The sequence below is a fragment of the Amyelois transitella genome, chromosome 18 (genome assembly GCF_032362555.1).
Source record: "Amyelois transitella isolate CPQ chromosome 18, ilAmyTran1.1, whole genome shotgun sequence".
NCBI lineage: Eukaryota > Metazoa > Arthropoda > Insecta > Lepidoptera > Pyralidae > Amyelois > Amyelois transitella.
The window spans coordinates 4,613,252-4,634,340 of record NC_083521.1 but is presented as its reverse complement, the minus strand read 5'-3'; the positions used below and the strand labels follow the sequence as shown (position 1 = coordinate 4,634,340).

The 21,089-nt window shown below is 34.1% G+C and overlaps 1 long non-coding RNA gene across 1 annotated transcript in view; it reads left to right on the top strand.

Annotated features, from left to right (window-relative positions):
- The first annotated feature begins 16,340 nt into the window (after positions 1 to 16,340).
- LOC132902830 (uncharacterized) overlaps positions 16,341 to 21,089 on the top strand; it is a 29,209-nt gene continuing 24,460 nt past the window's right edge. Inside the window, exons 1-2 of the long non-coding RNA XR_009657254.1 lie at positions 16,341 to 16,533; positions 18,423 to 18,465. This is a non-coding gene — a long non-coding RNA (uncharacterized LOC132902830). The remainder of the gene's footprint in view (positions 16,534 to 18,422; positions 18,466 to 21,089) is intronic.

Sequence of the window (21,089 nt, the reverse complement as noted above, 5' to 3'; positions counted from 1 at the left end):
GCGCGGGTGTCCGGGGGCGTGGGGGCGTCCCATCTTTGTTGCGCCTCTATCGATCGATAGCCCGGCCGTGCGGGGAGTTAAAAATTTTGTTTCTTATTATTTTATTAATGTATATGTTTTTATTTTATTTAAAAAGGTAAAAAATTCGTATTTACTTATAGAGCAAATAAGGAAATTACAATCATTTACAAAATGAGGAAGAATAGGAAATATACAAATATAATCAATATACAGGATATGTAAACGACACATTTTATTGACGAGAAAGAAAAATCTACTATATTAATAGTAGATTTTTGAATCGTCAATAAAATGTGTCGTTAAAATGTGTCATTATTCTTATACTTGCATTTAATTTTAAAAAATGAAAGTATTTTATCAAAAACTTTTCTTCAACACGACATGGCAATAAAAGTTACCATCTTAGTAATCAAAGAACTGCAAGCGCATAAGTCTTATGTTCCTTCTACTGTTCCGCAATATTATATTAATCGATTGTAAAATGGGATGTTTTAAGTACTACAGTTACAGTAAAAAATACCGTTAATATCTGTTCCCATGGAAAGTTTGGGAAATCCCCTCTAAGTGCATCTCTAGACCATATTGGGAATTTTGTTTTCCAGCATGACTTACTTAAATGGGCATCGAATACTATCCCGTTTTACGTCATAATTAAAAGCGAAACGGGGATAGTTTTTTGCGCGATAAAAACGTTGTTCAGACGCATAAACACAACCACTGCACCAAACAGGCCGTCTAAATCTGAATATAATACAATTAAGTATCGGAAGGTTTATAATCTCATCCCGTGACTTTAATTTACCTGTATCTGTAGATTAAAATTTTCTGATTAGTCGTCCGTGGTCGATTGGTCACTAACATTTTTCCACTGCAAACAGCCGAAGAAAAAGTTACATTAAAATTGATTGATATTGACAGCCTTTCACGGACCTCGACTTAGCTGCATGAAAAATATGAAAAACTATTGAAGCTGTATTAAGTACCTACATGTGTTTTCTCACGTGTAAACATCGAAAATATTAGTTATGATATCTATGTATGTATAAATGAAACATGAAAAAAAATAAGACAAATCATATGAAAAAAGTTTTTCGCTAAATTTATGTAACTTCCCTTCCCGCGGGAAATTCTCTCTTAGTGCACCCTACACAACAACACAGATTAATGTTTCCATTTCGCTACTAATTTTTTGATCTCAATATTTGCGTCTTCCAAAAGTAAATCCGAATCATCGAAGTAGTCATAACTACTTCTACTTTTTTGTTTACATTACCGATATTCGTGTATCAAATGAAAGTCTATCGAAATTTTCCATACACACCAAAACAATTGAAATGTAAAGCAGCGGCTCAGCTGGGGCGCGCGCCTATCGATTTCTGCACAGAGCAGAGAGCCGCCGTCCACCATCTTCCTCGCTCTGTGGATTTCCGCAAGGGCAAGGCCTCCCGCCCGACTGGTGTGACTACCCCACTCACCATATATATCTTCTATGTCATATCATATGACCGATCGTCAGTTTCTGTTAAACAGATAGGCAAATTAGGAGGATCTGTTCGTACGAACTTTGATGTGAGATCGTAAATTTTGAGAGGTCTGTCAAAGTTTCTCTTAGTTGATTCTTGTTACAAGTTACGATCGGACTACTCACAAAATAAGTAAAGAGAAAAATATTAATTATTAAATCAGGAAACTGAACTCTCTTGCCAAACCTTAGAAATGGGAATAATTAGTCTTATTCTATGAGCACAACATTATATCAAAATCTAATTTCCGCCGGATTTCCTACAGGAGCGAACTTCGGGATCAACTCGTCATAATCCCAATTAAATAAGCTTATTAATCATGGACTCTAACAAAGCGGATCAATTTATTGACTAGAATAAAATGTATTGAGCTCTCCTTAAACTAATTGGCCATTTACGTGAACTTCTACAAGAAGTTAGTACGCACAGGACGTAATTAATTTCCCTCCGGATCGTTACCTTTGACCTTTTGTGAGAGCTAAAACGTTATTTCTTGGCAGGAAAATGTAGGAACTTGGCTTTTGACGTATTATGACGTAAATATCAAGAGGGGTGTTAAGATCCACCCATACATTGAAAATACTTCATTTAAAACCCAGAGCACGGGGATTCTACATCTAAAATGTCAATGGGATAAATTGAAAAATCATACGGCATGCATTTGTGACAATGTTTGGCTTTTTGCAATACATTCATTACTAGAAATTTACAAACAACAAAGGAAAAAAGGTAATGAAAAGTAACCATTTCCTGGAAATATATTTTATTATTACTTATTGTTCTAATTTTTAAATTAATTCAAATTTAAATGTCTTCATTTGCTTATATGCAGATTAGATTAGGTAAATAGGTATTTTTGGCATCTCAGTATTATCAGTAACTACCTTACTTATTGCTATGAAAGTAATTTGAATGGCTATTTTATATTGTAAGTCTGGTTTGGTAGTAAAAAGTTTCGCAAAGTTACGAATTATTTTGTTCATCTCAAACAAATTAAGTAGAAGATAAAGTACATTTTATGTAAATAGAGTTTTAATTTCCTTATTGCGCTAATATTAACAATTCTTAAAAGTTCAGTGCCTAATCTGAAAGTAAGTGAAAGTTAAAAAATCTTTAATATTTTTAGGTATTTATTTCTTTATTCTAAGTCTAGATATTTACTAACAAATGACAAAAGATGGATCAAAAGCAGATCGATTTTCACTGACAATAAAATAACAACTATATAATTTAGGAAATTTTTGTTCTAATATGGCACACAAGGAGTTTCATCCGTAACACATAGAATTCCTTTTAATAATTCCATTTAATAAATCTGCAAAGTTAATCAACAACAAACCACAAAAATCATTCAAGTACTAAATAATCTCGCATTACATAGTTGCCGCAAACTTGCGTGGGATGCTGTGACGTTGGTAAATAAGTCGAATTACTGTAGCCTGTAGCGAATGTGCCTGGATGGCGGAACACCACGCATGCGCGCCTCGCCGCATCGATCTCCAAACTTCTCCCCGATCTCCCTCGCCTCCCTCCAACCCGCACACCTCGCCCTTCTCACCTCATAGCATCTCCCTGACACGTGTAAAAAGACGCCACGTCACCCGGATAAACTAATTTTGAAACAATCAGGAAAATAGGTACTCTACCCTGATTCTGCGTAAACTATTACGGAGCCACTTTTTACAATTGATATGATCATAATTCATATCCAAGATAAATAGACCGGCTCGAGTTGGTAACCAAAATCTCAAGAACGACTTCTTTTTTGCTATATCGAGCTAAGGCTATTACATCAGTGTTTCGCAACGCGATTTCGAGCTACCACGTGCCGGTAGCTCTTCAGATATTCGGTAAAACGCTTCTGCACGTGATCTGTGTGCTTCATAGCTGTACTGAACGCCCAGTATTGTACTTACATTATGGTTACAATGATCTAAGATTGTGATCTCGATTGACAATGCCCACATTCCTGAGACTCCCATTGATAAATGATTTTCCTTACGCCCATGTAGTTTTCATCATAAGAATTATCATTAAAATTCTACTCCATCAAAGATTTACATATTGAATCAATTTTTCTTTTCATCTGCACACATTATACATTCTAAACAATACAAATCATTTAACAAACGGAAGTATGGTAATCAGATTTAAAATACCACAAATCAAGATTTCGCGAATAAGCTGAAACAGTCGCCATTGCTACAGCAAAACGAAAAGGGTGATCGCTGATCAGGCATCGGGGCTTGATGACGGAAGGCGGCGGGAGAGGGGCGGTGCAGCTGCGAGTGCATCTCCATCCCCAGCAGGCCTGGCCCCCCACCCCCCGCACCCGTCCATGGCCAAGTTCAATGCCAAGGTCATGCGCGGCCGACTGCGACTGCGCGCCGCAATGCAGGAGCGCCGGCGGCAGCCCACCGTCAGTACCTCATCGACCACCGCGCAGCACACCGCTTCGCAATTTTCCTAATTCAGCCGGTCACCTGACTAGCCAACAGTTTCCCGGATCCTTTCAGTGATTAAGACTGCGCTGCGTCGTTCCGAAGGGGTTAGTATCGCGACGTGTCGGAATTCCTCCGGTGTACACATTATGTGCGTTACTTTGACGACGCTTTCGGAAACCGGCGTATACCAATTATGCAACGTCAATTTTTACTTACACATTGGCAATTGTGAGTATATCTTTTGTTACTTTTAGACCTATATCAAATAGTCCATGGTATCTTTAAACTGTTTGAATGATGTTATCATCTGAATTTCACGAAGGCGTCCTGTAAGTTTTATCAAAATATGATCACACATTAGCTTGGTATTAGCCTAGATCATTAGATTACGTGTACTTGCGGCCATATTTGTTCTAGACATTAGAGTCAACATTACTGTGTAAGAACGTCCTTTGCCTGAGTCAAATTTAGAGAAGGCTTCGTTATCACTAGGTTATTTATAAACTTCATAACCGATTGTTACTTTCTCACCTCCTTTGTTTCTCATGCCAATATTAACGATATAAAATATAACAATGCCCTCCATCTTTTCCATTGTTCCGCTTTCGATCATCGGCAGTCTGAATCTTATTTATATAGAAGGATATCTTCTGCTTTTAATATCGCTAGGTAAATATGCTACTATTATTTCTATTTAAGCAAGCAATAACAACGTAAGATATTTTCGTCATTATATACATGCCGCCACTTATTGACGTCATCTTAGGTCACCGCCGCTTCCGTAACGTAAATGGTGTTTTCATTGCCTTTAGTTGATTCAAATCATAACGAGATAATGTTACTTAGCAAGTTTTTATTAATAAGTATCAAACACATATTTGGATGTGGAAATTCAAGCAAGAATTGTTTGAAAATGACAATCATCTATATCCATTTATTCAATCGGGCTGTTTAATTTTTACGCCTTGTTTTTACATATAAAAAAATTAAACATTACAATTTTCTTCCTAGAGGCAATTATGACTTAATGAAAACCTAGTAAATAATTACACGAAACTGGTATCACAATTTGGAATTAAACATACAAAATATAAAAAAAAAAATATTTAGGTTACCTGCGCCCGTCGGGTGTTCAAACATTTCTAAGGGCCACCAAGGGCAGCCGCTAAACCACTAAGGGCCAGTCCATGTATCCTGTTGTAGCAACTGCAAAAAAGTCGATCGGAGAGTTCAAGGCGATCCACTCATCCAGTAGACGAGCAAGCTTTTTTAGCCTGTCTCAAATTAATTCTTAGCGTTTGGTCATTACTCGCGCTTGTCACTTCGCTTAGGTCCCTAAATACACGTTGAATTTATTTTTCTTATGTTTATACATTGTACCTATATAAAACAAGAAACTTTTTATTATTTAATTAATAAATTTTATATTCCTTGACCAAAGAAATTTCGAATTCTTTGGTCATTGGTCTAATCTGACCAACTGAATAAAATACTTTATACTTAAAAAATGAATAATGAAAAAATAAACAGCGAGGTATCTGCAACATGCTTTGTCAGATGGCTTCAAAAGTTCTTTAGCAACATGCTTCTTCAAAAACAAAAGTTTAATTTCTGACACAAATATCCACCATCAATATATTCGATCACAGAAATCGGAAATATTAGAATAATTATTTTGGTGCTTTCAATTGTGCGAGTATATTAATATATGGATTATTAGAATAAATAATCATAGATGTATAAAGATCTATAAAGGCTTTAGATGCAAATACTCATTATCACGATTATTAAAGTTGACGTGTTGGAAACTGGACACCCATTTCATCCTCCCAATAAATACTATGGCGTAATACAATGTTATTATCTGTTGTAATTTTATTATTCATATCTCAGCTGGCAAAAAGAAACAGAAAAATTAATTGTCTGTGTAAAAATCCTTTTCCCTCAGAAGGTCTAATTTTAATTGGACTCAAACAACATGTCTTGATACATGTTTTGCTGCAATGACGTCATTTCATCATTTCGTAGTCTCTGGCGACGTTCCAGTTGTTAATGGACACAGATTTACCGCAATGCATTGTATTGCATAATGTTCATTTATTTTTCTCCCCAAATGCACTCTATTTAATAAACACAAGCTTTTGCGCGGGACTTCGCTCCCATGGGAAATTCCAGATTCATTCAGATTCGTATTTGAATGGTTGCAGAATTAGCCTTTAGCATTGGAAAAAAAAGCAGAAAATTCATGCTTGTTTTTCTTTTTAAAACTAAGTGTTTTAAAAATTTTAAGATTGTAAAATGGAACTACTTGGTTAGGTATTTACTATTAAACTCGTATTCTTGATAAAGATTACAAAAAGTAAGAAAATTTAAAATTGGAACGTATAATATTTTCTCTGGTGGCAATTGAAATTGTATTTTACAACTAGCTGTTGCCCGCGACTTCGTCCGCGTAAACTTATTTGCAGGCAAACTCATGCCTTGAATTCATTTAAATGACGATAACTTTTTTTTTTGTCAACCGATTTGGATGAAACAAACTTTAAATGTTTTTCTAATTAAAAACAAAGCAATCGGTGAAAGTTTGAAGTAAATCGGTTCAGTAATTTCGGAGATAAGCGTGATCATACACACAGACAGACAGACAAGAAATTAAAAAAATATATTTTTGCTTTCTATTATTCATTCTAAGTGTCCCTCGATCCATTTCAGTCAAAAATACTAAATGTACAGACATAATATTTTTGCTGTTTTATTATATGTATAGATTACATAATCTATATTATCACTTTAATGGATAGACCGCTATTTTACTCCGATGAATAGAACTACCAAACAGGCATTAAATTATGCAGAAGAATAATACATACTGGCGACAGTTGACAAAAGCCATGGTATTCGTACACATGGTGCTGTCTCGTGGCGTGGGCCTCCCACATAGAGGTTTCGCCTTGAACTTATGTCCGCTATACCTAAATAGCTTACATAATATTAATATTGATATAGGAACTGATTGATCATAACATAACTTTTTGTTTCAACAACATTACAAAATTTTCTTATTATTTTTTAATACGCTTATTTCAATTATTTTTTGTTAACTAATTGAAATAATATTTTTGAAACACTTTTCTAAATAGCAATAACTGTTTTCCTGATGATCTTGCAATCAAAGATATGATAAGGTAGTCTGATTATAGGGTGCTGCTCTGCCCCCAGAAGAGTTTCCTTTTTTTGTGTAGTAAGTCTGTATGTGCTGACTAAAAAGCATTTATTTACTCAAAAATACCGATCATAACTTTTTCGTAATAATGAAGGTCGGGCACAAGAAGTTAATATTATACTTACCTAATTATATTTAGCCCAATATTACTTTACAGAAATAATTTGTTGTTTGAATGAATAACATTAAAAACATGTAAGATAATAGAAAGAAAAAATATTTGGTGTCTATAGAAATGCAATAGAACAAAAATTAGATTAATCTCATAAATTTATAGTTTAATACAAAAACGTGATCAGCAAGAAATGACTAATCGATGATTTCCAGTAATACCGATTTACTGGAGAAATATCGATCAGCATTTTCGGAGCCAAAACAAACGTGTTGTTACGCTTATAATCGATTTTATTTGCCGGTGTGTTTTGTGAATCGACTATTTTAGATCAATCGAATGAAATATCGAATGTTACAATTGATTGTTGAATTACACCCTTTTCAATAATCCTTGAATCGGTTTGTTTTGGACTCATTTACTGACTCGGGTTTCTTTGGAATTTGTTACATACATACAGATGCATACATATTGTCATGTCTTTATACCTTACGGGATAGACAGAGCCAATAGTCTCGAGCTGTACGGCTTCATGATTGGAATTTGTTTTCTATTCATATTTAGAAAAAGTTTTGATTTAATTCCTTTCTACATATAATACATATCATCACGTCCTCTTGCCTACAGGGCTATATAGAGTTCCAATTTAATCGTACGAACCTTATATATATCTTTTTTATACATTCTTGACGATTACTCGCAACGCAAGGTACCATAAAGTTACAAATGGCCAGTTCTATTCAATTTTTCTTTCTAGATTAGGAATAACATCAATTAGTACGTAAACGTGAAAATGTTTGTTCTGAACAAAATATCATACTCTATACATTTCATGATAACACGACATCAAATTCATTTTGATGATAATACTAATTATAACAACTTTTATTCTGCATACCAATTAATTGTAGAATTGTATAGAAGGAAGCGGCACGTGTCTCGATCGCACACGCTTTGGCAAACATCATTGTTTATATAAAATTGTGTCATGTTGTTGCCTATATACTTGTAGACGTTATAAATATTATCAGAACAAATTCCACGTGTTGTCTTTTATACCTAGCTATCACAGCTCAGCTAGTTCGTCAGTATATTACGCAAAACCATAGCCTACCCTTTCGTGGGCTTCGTACAAAATTTGATCAGAATGGATGGAACTATGATATAACTTGCATATTTATGATTTTACAAGACGTACGTAAGTAGTTCATAGATGTTGTTTTATAAGTTGCTTTCTTGATCGCAGAAGCAAACCAATATAATTAAAGTGAACCGTCCGTAATTTCAATAAATAGAATCTTGTGTAATTGTAATGTAAATAAACAAAATAGTCCGCCATTTTGCACGCCATGTTGTGCCGTCACCAATGTTGTGCGCACACGACGCCCAAACAGCTGATAGTGCGAATGATTTCAGGAAACTACTTTGATTGTGATAGCACCTGTAATTTTTTTCAAATGTTCAAAGTTTTTCAGCAGAATTCATTACAGCTGGATTTAATATCTTTAACCCGACATTTGACCAGATATTGTCATTTCCGGAAGACTTTACAGATTCTATATTATTAGATTTAACCACGGGGCCTTAGATTTAAAATCAACCCTAAATAGATAAAATTGTCATATACTTACTTTATTTAAAACATCTGAATATGTTAAATCTATACAGTAATTTAGAGAATTAAGGTAAAATAATATTTGCAGGTATTCTTTCAAAACGTTTTCCTGAAAAATAATAACATATATATATATATACTAGCTTTTACCCACAGTTTCGCCCGCGCATATATGCGCCACATACACGCGGGAATTTAGCGACAACTGCAAAATAATACAGGTTTTTCGCAAATCCAGTGGGAAATATAGTTTTCACTAGGATGAGAAGCACCCAAGTTGAAATTGAGTACGGCTTCCAATCACCTTTCTTCGTGTAATAATACCACTGTTGCCCGCGACTTTTATAATAATAGGATTTTTCATTCGGAATGGAACGAATTGAGTGTCTTGTGCAGTCATGCATCCAGTAAACCATGACTCAATACATAACCTTAAATTGCTGATATTTGTGAATTGCAATATGGTACTTAGGCAGGATATAATCAATTTAGATAATTTAACTTTAAAACATTACTCATCACATAGAAGGAAAACCAAAGGAAATTCCAACACGCATTGTGCGAATAAATGTCTGATAAATTTTACTTATTATTTAAAAGTTATTAATATAGAAATAAAATACATGTGAAAAACCATTTAGGTACACAATTTCCCAAGGCTGATTTGGTATTCCCATAGTATTTAAAAATTTCTTGGGTTTTGTTATAGTAACTTATACTTAATCAAAGCATCTAAAATCGTCAAGAAAGGCAATATGTTCATACAATTTGCATCTACGTGCTTTGATTTTCTTGCACTGTTCTCGACTCGGTAAGAATCGAATTGATGGTTCTTTTTTTGTTATAAATCCTGAATTGAAAAATTTTCATGCCTTTATATTTTAACAGCCAAAGACACATGTATATAAGAAAGGCAATCAAATTAATTTGAACTTTGTCAAGAATTTGTAACTTTTGTTAATTTCTTTGTAAGTTTCGTCTTCAATTCTAAATATCTACGAAATAAAAATGAAATATATAATCCTAAAAGCGTCTTACAAGGCGTATTCCACATTTAGTTCAAATGGTTCGCTTACGACATACATGCATCATACTCGTACCTATAGTACCCATCATTAATCAGCTTATACGACGTTATTACCCACACACGTGTATAATAGAATGTAGGGTTGCCAGGCGATACAGTCAGGGTTTTAGATTGCCTATCCGGATTCCACCTGTCTGACTTTTGTTGAGATTGTGATATTGCGGACAGAAAACTAACAAGCGCCACTGGTTTACAGTAAAGACTGTGATCTACTAAGAATTTAATGTATTAGCTCAACAAAAAGAAATTCATTCCATAGAACATGTCACCACATAGACGCGAAACAATGCAGCCTTTTCATCCAAATGTCAGGCCATAGTCACAGTTCTTTCCGGCCAGAACGTATGGCAACCCTATGTGTGAGAAGTTCGCATGTGTGTGTGTTTGGCGAATGCAGCTTGCTTGCGATGCAAGCGAGGGGGGAGGGGGCACGGCCACGGCCACGGAGACCTTGGGCGCGCCTAGCAACAGCCGTCGCACGCTTATTTATTTCTGTTTTATATGTCTGTGTGTTCCCATGTGTTCGGGTAAGGCAGGTCATTAGGGCTCCGATGTTCTTGCAACTTTTCTATAAAAGAGTTTTTGCTAGTTTGTAGTCGTATTGGATGTGAAAAATACGTTCACGTTTTTATTCTTTAAGAATTAGTTTGTAGATGTATGCGAAAATATGTTTATGACTTATTCTTTAATTTTTCTTATGTATAAAGTATGAGTTTAAACCGAAGATGGTACTAACGTTATGACAACTTATATTTTTTGTTATGTCATACGTTAAGAAAGAAAAAAATACTTTTGGTTTTGCTACCTTAACAGTTTTTCAGAACCTAAAGAGACAATAAATAAAGGAAACAGTTTTCCTGTTAAGTGACGCCAGGTCCGACATACTGTATGTATATTGGGTACATTGCGGGCGCATGCGTCACTTGTCTATACATAATGGCGTAAACGTGATGTTAGGAACGATTTACTTCATTGATAAATGTATTTAGAATTTATTGCAGTTAGTCATAGAAACGCGAATATGTAGATAATAAAGGGTCTTTTCATACCGCAGCCTTTATTGGCACTTTGAGATAATTTAAAATAAAAATCAACAAACATCTTCCGAGACAAGATAAACTAATTTCTCATTAATTTTAGTAAAAATCGTCTTATACCTTTACAGGCAAAAATATCCATTATATATTTACACGGAAATATTATTTCAAGATCACATTGCCTACAACTACTTACATGTTTTTAGAATAATCTTGCGTTGTGGGTAAATAAGATTCGTTTAAACCGAATTTCCCGTGTAAGCATGTTCTGAGAACACTATTTATAGATCCAGACTTTGTTAGTTATAGACTGGAGCTTCACAGGAATGTGACCTTGCATTTGTCGGATGTTACTTGCCAATCGTAATTGTATGTATGTCTTGTTAATCTTTACGACTGTCCCTATATGGGTGCCTCGACTTTTTGTTGCAAACTGCTACTGCCTCGGCTGCGTTTTATGACTGTCAGGGCTTATCTTCCCTCTCTTTTTATTATTTTAGTCAACGTTAGAGATAAAAAGAGAGCAAACACACAGCGGAAGGTGGCCTTTTAATCTTTTCAAGACAGTTGGTTCTGTCCACCCGATAAAGCATAAAGACGTGATTATATGTAGGTATGTATGTATGTGAATAGCAATACATGTATTCAGCGTAGTTCCAAGTATCGTCGGTTGTAAACCCTATCCTCGTCTCCATATTAACATATATTACGTATTTCCCACATAGGTACATAATTTATCTCTAATCGCAAGACTCGAAAGCCAAGTATAGCTGGATAATGATGACTTATTTCTTAGATTTATTTATTTTATTTGAAAAATTTACAGTGCTTATAACTAACATGGTAAATACTAAACGCATAACTGAAACAACTCTCAAGTTTTCACATATTAGTACCTGAAATGTTTGCTTGTAACTATTTAGTAAAATAACTTAAAAGATAGTGTAAATCAAGTTAAATTTAACAGTCTTCAGGACCATTGTCCGACCACTGTTTACATAGGTTATTCTTGAATTTATTCACACTTACATCATCGTGTCTTCGAAAAGTCCCAAGACCTTTTCCTTTGAATATCTCATTATCATCAAATGCTTTCTCAACTGATCGTTTTAAAATAAAATGAAGTTGTTGATTAAAAGATATCTTAAGATTGTTTACCTAATATAGTATTTCTGTAGAATACTGTTCAAATTCGTAATTCTCTAGACATTCGAATATGTATTAGTCATGTTCAAGATACTGCAGATATTTGTTAAAGATAACGATTTATCGTGCGTCAAAATATAAACATTGGAAAAGGCCAGCGTTGTTAATTTGCTTGTCAATTTATGAATTTCCAGTAAAATACTGTGAAAGAGATTCTTTAGAATAAAACATACCTAAAATTATCTTCCAAATTAAATAATTGTTCAAAATATTGCCGTATTATTTTTGTCGGACAATCTAAGTAGTACTTACACGTTTTGAATTTTATAGAATTTTTAATTTTTTTTTTATAAAATCAATATAATAAAAGTTGGAGCAAATATACAATTAGTTAATGGTAACGTGACACAAATAATTATAACTCCCTTGTGATATTTGTCGTAAGCCCCTATTTTTCAGCAAAACAAATAGAATAGCAATATTAAGTGAATCATTATTACATATAACTAAACTAGAAGGCCTAGACGAACGTATCTTGATCAAATTAAGGACGTCCTGGCAAGTGGTCGGGTCAAGAGTACCCAATACCGAGCTTGCATGAAGAGAGTTATGAATGTGGATGAAGTGAAGGTATGCAAGATCGTGGCAAGTGGAAAGATGTTGTCACTGCCTACCCCTCAGGAAAGAGGCGTGATTTTATGTATTTAAGAGGCGGTGATATGAAACTTTTTTACCACATTTAAAATAACGTATTTTTTAATCATTTGATTATATGTTACATTGATAACATATAAATCAAATATATTATTATGTACAATATTGAGAAATATAGAATCATTTCCTGACGTAAAAGATTTTAACGAAAAATTTAAAGGATTCGATAGGATCTCGTAAGAATAAAATCTCTCGCTCTCACAAACTTCACAAACTTATTAATTGCATTTCTCATTGAACAATTAAATTGTAACGAAAGATGATTTCTCTACATTCCCGCGGAAAAGGAAATTTATGAGATTTTAGTATCAGTATTTTGGGGTACCTACTCTAGTATTGTATTCGTGTATACTTCGAAATAATATGGCACTTTTTATGGTCAACTTATTTCATTGGATAACCATTTTCATTAGAAAGATAAAGTTATATAGTCCGCAAACATTATTTCTTATTTCAAATTGATATTTATAAATGACGCCGAAATAATATTTGCTTTCAGTTCCCAAGATATTATTACCTGTGCTTACGTGTGAAAATAACTAGTTTTGTCTATATAAGAACCAACTGAAGAGGGTGCAAAAATTGCTAAAGTGACCTAGCATGATGTCTGTAAAAGGTTAATGCTGTTATGACACTAAGATATTTAAAATCGGCGAGACATATAAAAACTGTATGTGTAATTATTATTTAGATTTTTTTTTTGTTTTATACTGTTTTCATTTTTACATAATAATAAACAAAATTTTTTTAAATGAAAAATATGACGTCTACGCAAATAAAGGAAAATAATTACATTAATTTTACATACAAAAGTTTTAAAAACTGTAAGTTTCATAGTAAATTAAAAATAATAACATGTTCTAATGTAACATTGTCAAAACGTGTAGTGAATCGTAGAAGCTGACGTAGCGTAGTAGATCGTAGCTACGCCTAGCAGGCGCGCATTAACTGTCGTAGCAAGCCGCTTTCTCGTAAGTGCACGGCGTAGCATATTCAATGAATTAAAAAAAAATATTCTGCTGGTTATATTCTTCTTTTGACCAAGAAACGTGTGACTAACGTCAATAAGAAGACTAGTATTTTGATTCTTTACCAATCGTTAAATAAAGTACAATTCTGTGGCGGGCCGCTAGTTTTTAATATTAACGTATAAATCAACATCATCTTGCTGATACTAATAAATACCGTTCCGATCGCATACTGTGTCCTCAAACCACAAGATATCAGTTGACAGGGTCAGTCCGCTATTAATTACAAACAATTGACTCGCATACCCTTTGTGTACCAACAGACATTGAATGCAATGTTATTTGTGGATAAACGAAGTTTGAATTTGATTTTAGAGTGACGCTGCCCGAATAGGAAAAGCGATAAGCAGGCCCAGATTTGAAGCCTATTACAGTCGTGAGTTCTTTTTTGAGTTAAGCACAATTTGAGCGCCAACCAATATAATTATCGCATTATGCAATCAACCATTAGAACATAAAAAAAAAATAGTTAATAATAGACGTAAGAGTACATAAATGTATTTCATAAATAAACTTACATAAATATAAACACAATGAATACTTACAGGGGCAGGTTAGGCATACACTTAATACACATACCTACTATGAATAGGAATTAAAATGAGGGGAAGAAAGGAAAAAGGCAGGTTCTTCTGCAAATATTGCTGAGGTCAGACGAGAGACGTTTCACATAAAAACCTGACTTACACCTGACAAACACGGTCAAAGGCGTACCACAGTCTTCTCTCCAAAGAGGTGAGGATATAATCGTGACTAATGCCATTAGGAATACTAAGAAGACTCAAAAGTAAAAGTACTTACGCTGTAGGAAAATATTGTGAGGCAATCTGCACATTCAGGCATCGGAACCCCGAACTGCATCATCGTTACAGGCATGATGCAGTTTGGGTTAGGTTCCGGGAGACTGGAGTCGCTTCGTGTAATAACCTTTCTTAATCCATTCATGGTCAAAGGCATACCCCTACCTCTCCAAAAAAGTGAGGATGTAACCAGGAGTAAGAAGACTCCTATCTCCTCAGTCTATCGCAAGTTAATCAGCTGACAGGGACGGTCTGTTATTAATTACAAACAATTGAATCACATACCTATTGTGCTGACGCTACTCATGCCATTGTGAAGTACTCGTAACAACACATTGAATGCAACGTAATTTGTGGATAACGAGGTTTTAGATTGAATTCCGATTTGATAAACATATATACACATGTACCTAGGCAATGAGCCAACAACCTGTCTTTTAGTCTTTTAAATTTAGTCTTTTCAAGACTGTTTTCTTTGCAAGGGATGATGACGTGTCTCTACGTATGCATATATATATACATAATACGATCACGCCTCTTTCCGGGAAAGGTAGGCAGAGACTACATCTTTCCACTTATCACGATCCCTGCCGTCTTCTAATGTTTCAATTATTTTCATGTCAGCTCGTCGGTTTAAGGTAGGTAATTATATATGCCTATATAAATCCCATGTTGTAAGCTTATCCCTAAGTCGCTTTTACGACATCCATGGGAAAGAGATTAAGTGATCCTATTCTTTTCAATGTTGGTGCCGGGAACCACACGGCACTCTGCATCTGCTAAAAATATATATTTATAAGCTGATATTTACAATCGCAGTGACCTAGATTCGCTGGGAAACCAAATCAATTCAGGTCCTAGGCATCTAGGCTCCCGGGAGCGCCCTTTGACATTATTCCCCGACTTCTTGCGCCTGCGTAACCCCCACTTCCCCAGATAACCCCTCCCCTTATTCCCCCCACCCCCCACCAACCCCTCACGTGGGCAGATGACGCAATAAGATCTATTTTTGGAATCGGAATTTGCTTACCAAATCTCGAGTAAACTATTGTTTTTGTCTGTCATTAATGTTAGTTACTTAAGTGCTTAATTCGGCATAGATATAGAAAAGACCTGCGGAAATAACATACTTAGGCGTTTTTCTAGAATTTCCCACGGCAGCGAAGCCCTGCGCAAAAGCTAGTTAATTATGTTATATGTTAAATTGTGAATTAAGTTTAGTTATGTATATGTATTATTGTGAAAATAGTGAATTCTGGATCATAAGGTCCAAGAAATATTGTATACCTAACGCTCACACACATACATACACATATGATACATTCCTAATTATATTATACCGTTTATCTGTTTATACATATTAAACGTTGTAGAAAAGATGCACCACTAAGGCATGGGCATTTACATAAGTTATTCAGTTCGATAGTCCAATCTAGCGAACTCACATGAAACGAATATCTTATGTTTTATTTACTCGCGCAATCTCGATACCAACATTCACGATAACACGCCTGAGTCATTCGTTTATATCCATCTGATATGCAAATTTTTGACATTTTCTCTGAAACACAACTAGTACATTCGCGACAGCCGAAGCGGTCGCACTGAAAAATGTGTTTTTCATGTGTGTGTGTGTGTGTGTGTGTGTGTTCAAACAATTGGAATATTTAAAATTGTGCGATCGCGTTTTGACATCATGTTCAAGTTCATGTGTGAGTTAGCACAATGGGCGACGTCACCGCACCACACCAGTGAGTGAGTAAAGTAAAGAGAGTGCAGATAGGTAACACATTTTTAAATTGAAATTTTACAATTTTAAATTATTTTTGTTTGCAATAAGGTTAATATCCCTCCTCCTCTGTTATTGGCTTTAATTTTACTATTTGTCTTCCTTCTTTCTCTATCTTTTCGGTTATTTTCAGAGATAGAGAAGACAAGTAATAATATAGCCCGTTATATCGACGTTAGTGAATAACCCTGCGAGACTAGACTAACGTAACGTAACGTCACGTTGATAAACATGCAGTACTTAAAATGTTTGGGAAGTCGTGGTATCGCACAGATAGTTTGCCGTAAAAATTTTGACAAATCTTTGGACACCATATAAAATTCCTCCAGTCATTCACAACTTCCAGAACTTAAAACGATGGTATGGCTTGATTTCAAGTACATACAAGAATTTTATTTAATCGTGTCACTATACAATTTTTTATAGTTCACAATCTCTTCACATAATAACTTTCTTTCAGAAAGGTAATCAGGCTCATCTATCACTTGCACGATCCTTGCATATTTCTTTGCTTCATCTACATCTACCCATCTGCGGTATAATTAATTTGCATCGTGAGTCAGTTCTTGTTTTCCGCGCTGGAGATCATCTCAAGGATTTCGTAGACAAACACCGGCCATTATGTTCACGAAGCCAGCTCCATCCTCATTCTGTTTGCACATCACTGTTACAAGTAAAAGATAGTACGTATACAGTATGTCAAAGATATATTTTAGAAGTGCACGTGATGAAAACCCCTTTTGTAAACCCTTATCTGGAAATTGATATCTTAAGCAATCAAATTCATTTTAAATCTAAGGTGAAAGTCACACATGGTTTCTCAAATCAGAAACTACTTGATGACCTATTTTTCGTAAAAAAATCCATTAAATATATAACCAATGTGAATTAGGGCATTTATTGAGTTTTTCCTAAATATGGAGTTAACTAGGTACCTACTTTGGGACAACTACTTGCATACAAAATACCACTCACAGTGGATAAACTGTGGATTACGATAAAGATAAGGTATCAGTAACGACATTATTATAAACTGCATTCCCTCGCCACGTGTAGCTAGCCATAGATAAAAGTATATTTTATTTATGGCTTTTTATTATTACTTTTTATATTTGACGCAAATGTGACCTAAGTATGGAAATTAAGGGACTTAAATCTTGAAAAATACATTATAAATTATAATAGATTTATTTAATAATACATTTCTAAATGATAATATGGTTAATAAGCAAAAGTTACTAATTACCTATTAAATGTGTTTAGTAGGTACTCGAATTTCATTTTTCTTTTCATAGCTATAAATTCATTTGTAAATGGATTTTTTCAACAAAAAACCAAAGCTTAAGAAATGGACTATACATAGGTAACTATTTATAGCGAACATAGGTAGCTAACTTTTTCAATAACTAAACTTTTATAATAAAATAACCTGTTATTTCAAACGTTATTTTTTCTTTACCAAAATATTGTAAAAATTTTATAACAAATAATTTTCATATGAAAAGTAGGTAACATTGAAATGTTCGAGTTAATGTTATGTCTTTTTCTAATTGGTGTTGTTATAAGAAAGAGACAAATGGGATAAATTAAAAGGTCTATTAAAAGATATTTGAAAAGTATTATACTTTCGTGTCAAAAAGTTAAGACCTTTGACGGGGATTTCTCTGAAATTTTGCACACAGACAAAGAACTGATGAAGAGTATTTTCACGGAAAGAGGAATTAAATTTAAGATTTGTTTAGCAGCACATAAACAGTTCCGTTTCACACGTTCATAAAATTTCATGACGTTACACGATATTAGCGCTCGTGACTCGTACGTGACTGAACATAACCAAACATAACTATGGTAATACTGATATATTTTGTTTTCTTTGGTTTCAGGTTTGACCACAAAGCTAACAGGCTGATAATTCCTACTAAAAGGGTGAGTAGGTAATCAATGAATAGTATCTTCAATTATTATATAAAATATATTCCTCTTGCCCAGCACATTTTAAATATTTTAGTTTTGTAGTTTCTCATCTTATGTCCGGTATTCGGCAACCTTAATTCTTAATCCAATGGCAATACCTTATTTAATTAAGCACATGAGACAAAATAGTTTCCTACAAGGAAGCAACTATTCTTCATAGATTGGAGAAAATAATGCATTAGACAAGAGTAATCTATTCATAGGTTATCTTAATAAGACATTATATATAAGATACCTTTAGGTAGGTAGGTACCTTATTACCTAGGTACATAATGAATTTTCTTTCTATAAGTATCATAAAATAATATCTTATTTTATAAAAACATGTGAGTAATAAAAATAAATAAAATTTATTTTAATATTAATAAACATTTCCAATGATACCTAAAACAGTAAGATAAAACTTGCTCAAAAAATAATTTTTTTTTCAAATACATACCTACCTACATTTAATCACATCTACATAAATCCCTGTCGAAATAGACAGAACCAACAGGCTTCAAAAGTCTGAAAGGCCACGTTCAACTATAGGGGTAGCCCATCGCTACAAGAATCCCAAGTTTATGAGCACATCCCTTAGTCGCCTTTTACGGCATCCATGGGGAAGAGAGAGTGGTCCTATTCTTTCATGTATTCTTGCAGGGAACCACACAGCAGTATATTTATTTAAATGCACTATATTGGAAAAAAAACATCATTTAGTCAAAATTAAATAGTTAATTTAAAAGCTTGTCGCAGTTTCTAGCGAGAAACAACTATACTTAGTTATCTAAGTAATTAGTAATTACCCACGGATCTACAGACTTTTCAAGCTATTAATTATTTTTTTTAAGACTTTAAGATTTTGAACATTATTTAAGACAAATATCATTTTTAGAAAATTAAAAAATGTCACCAGAACGCGTCTTAACCCCAAAACAATTTGTTACAAAATCTACGCCAAATAAATTGCGTTTAGTTCGTGGGGTGTTTGTGTGCGAAAGTCAAGGTCGTCACGTGACGGGCTAGGGGAGGTAGTGGGCGGGACATGGGACCCTCCCCGCCACAAAAAAAAGTGAATGGTGTTAGGTTAGGGATGCCGCTGCTTCCCCGTTTTTGAAACATACATACATACATAAAATCACGCCTTTTCCCCGGGGGGTAGGCAGAGACTACATCTTTCCACTTGCCACGATCTCTGCATACTTCCTTCGATTCATCCACATTCATAATTCTCTCCATGCAAGCTCGGCGGTTTCGGGTAGGTACCTACTCTTGACTTTTGGAACTTGGTTTTAGGATTCTATTGAAAATGGCCAAATGCGACTACTTCATGTATAAATCGCTCAAAAAATTATCTTTATACATTAACCATGTTATTACTCACGTTTGAAAGTACTGATAATAATACTGAATAATTAATATTGAAATTAATAAGCAATATCTAATGACTAATTTATGGGCGTGTTATTATCTAACTCTTTGCTTTTGTTTGGAATTTCTGAATGGCTCGTTATATAAATAAACATTTATTATTCTTTGTTTTGTCGTAATTATGATAGAAAACAAGTGTTTAAGTTTTTACATAGATTGTTAATTTCATACAGAGCCATCTGTTGTCGATACGTGTAACGGAACATAACGAATTGAAACATTGCGGATGCTTTGTAGTTGTTATAACGATAACATCGTAGTTTTCACGGTACAATATAGATGGCGTTAAAATTATTTATCGTTTGATATATGAATAAAAATATATAATTTATTACATAGAGGCATCAGAATCTGGTGGTTGTGTGTTAGTAAAAAATAAGTAGGTTATTCTTCAAAAGGATGTACTTATTTTAATCTAGGATATTTAACAAACTTACAGCATTTGACAAACTTTGAAATTTTTCGAATATTATTTCGATTTCCTGATCAGTCCCACATATTAACCATTATTATGTAAAAATAGCCCTTAACGGTATAAATTGGATATAAGATAAGAGTCAAAATTACAACGTTCCTCAAGCAAGAAGATTCTCTACGGCTTTCCTGACTTACTTAAAGGCTTTATGAAGATAAAGAAGCAGGAGAAGAAAAGAAGAATTCTCCACGGGCTATCGAACGACCGGGTGCCACGCTGTGCTCTCTCGGGATTTGGGGCGAGTGAACACAGCTGGTGGTATCTCAGTTGTTCCCTAGTTCTTCCTCGGGTTCGCCGGGAATATGAAGAATATGAAGAAATCAAGTATTTTTTTGTATATCAACATTTGTGTGAATGTGTTCTAGTTGTTACAGGTTGGCAAAAAGAATACCTATGGCGTGACAAAATATCGAAAAAAGGAAAGGTTATATTATACAGTCGAATTCAGAAATGTCCTCCTTTAAATCTGTTTCGAATTAAGTATTAAAAAATATTATATATTTATCATAAAAGGACGAAGGGCTAAGTTTTACAAATTCTAGCGGAGCTTTAGGAACGTTTTCGTCTTTTGTTTATTACTCAATAATTTTTATTTCCAAGCTGTTAAATTTTATCAATACTAATATTATTTAAATGCTAAAGTCAGTTTGTCAAGACTAAACTAAAATAAATATAATTAAAAACAACC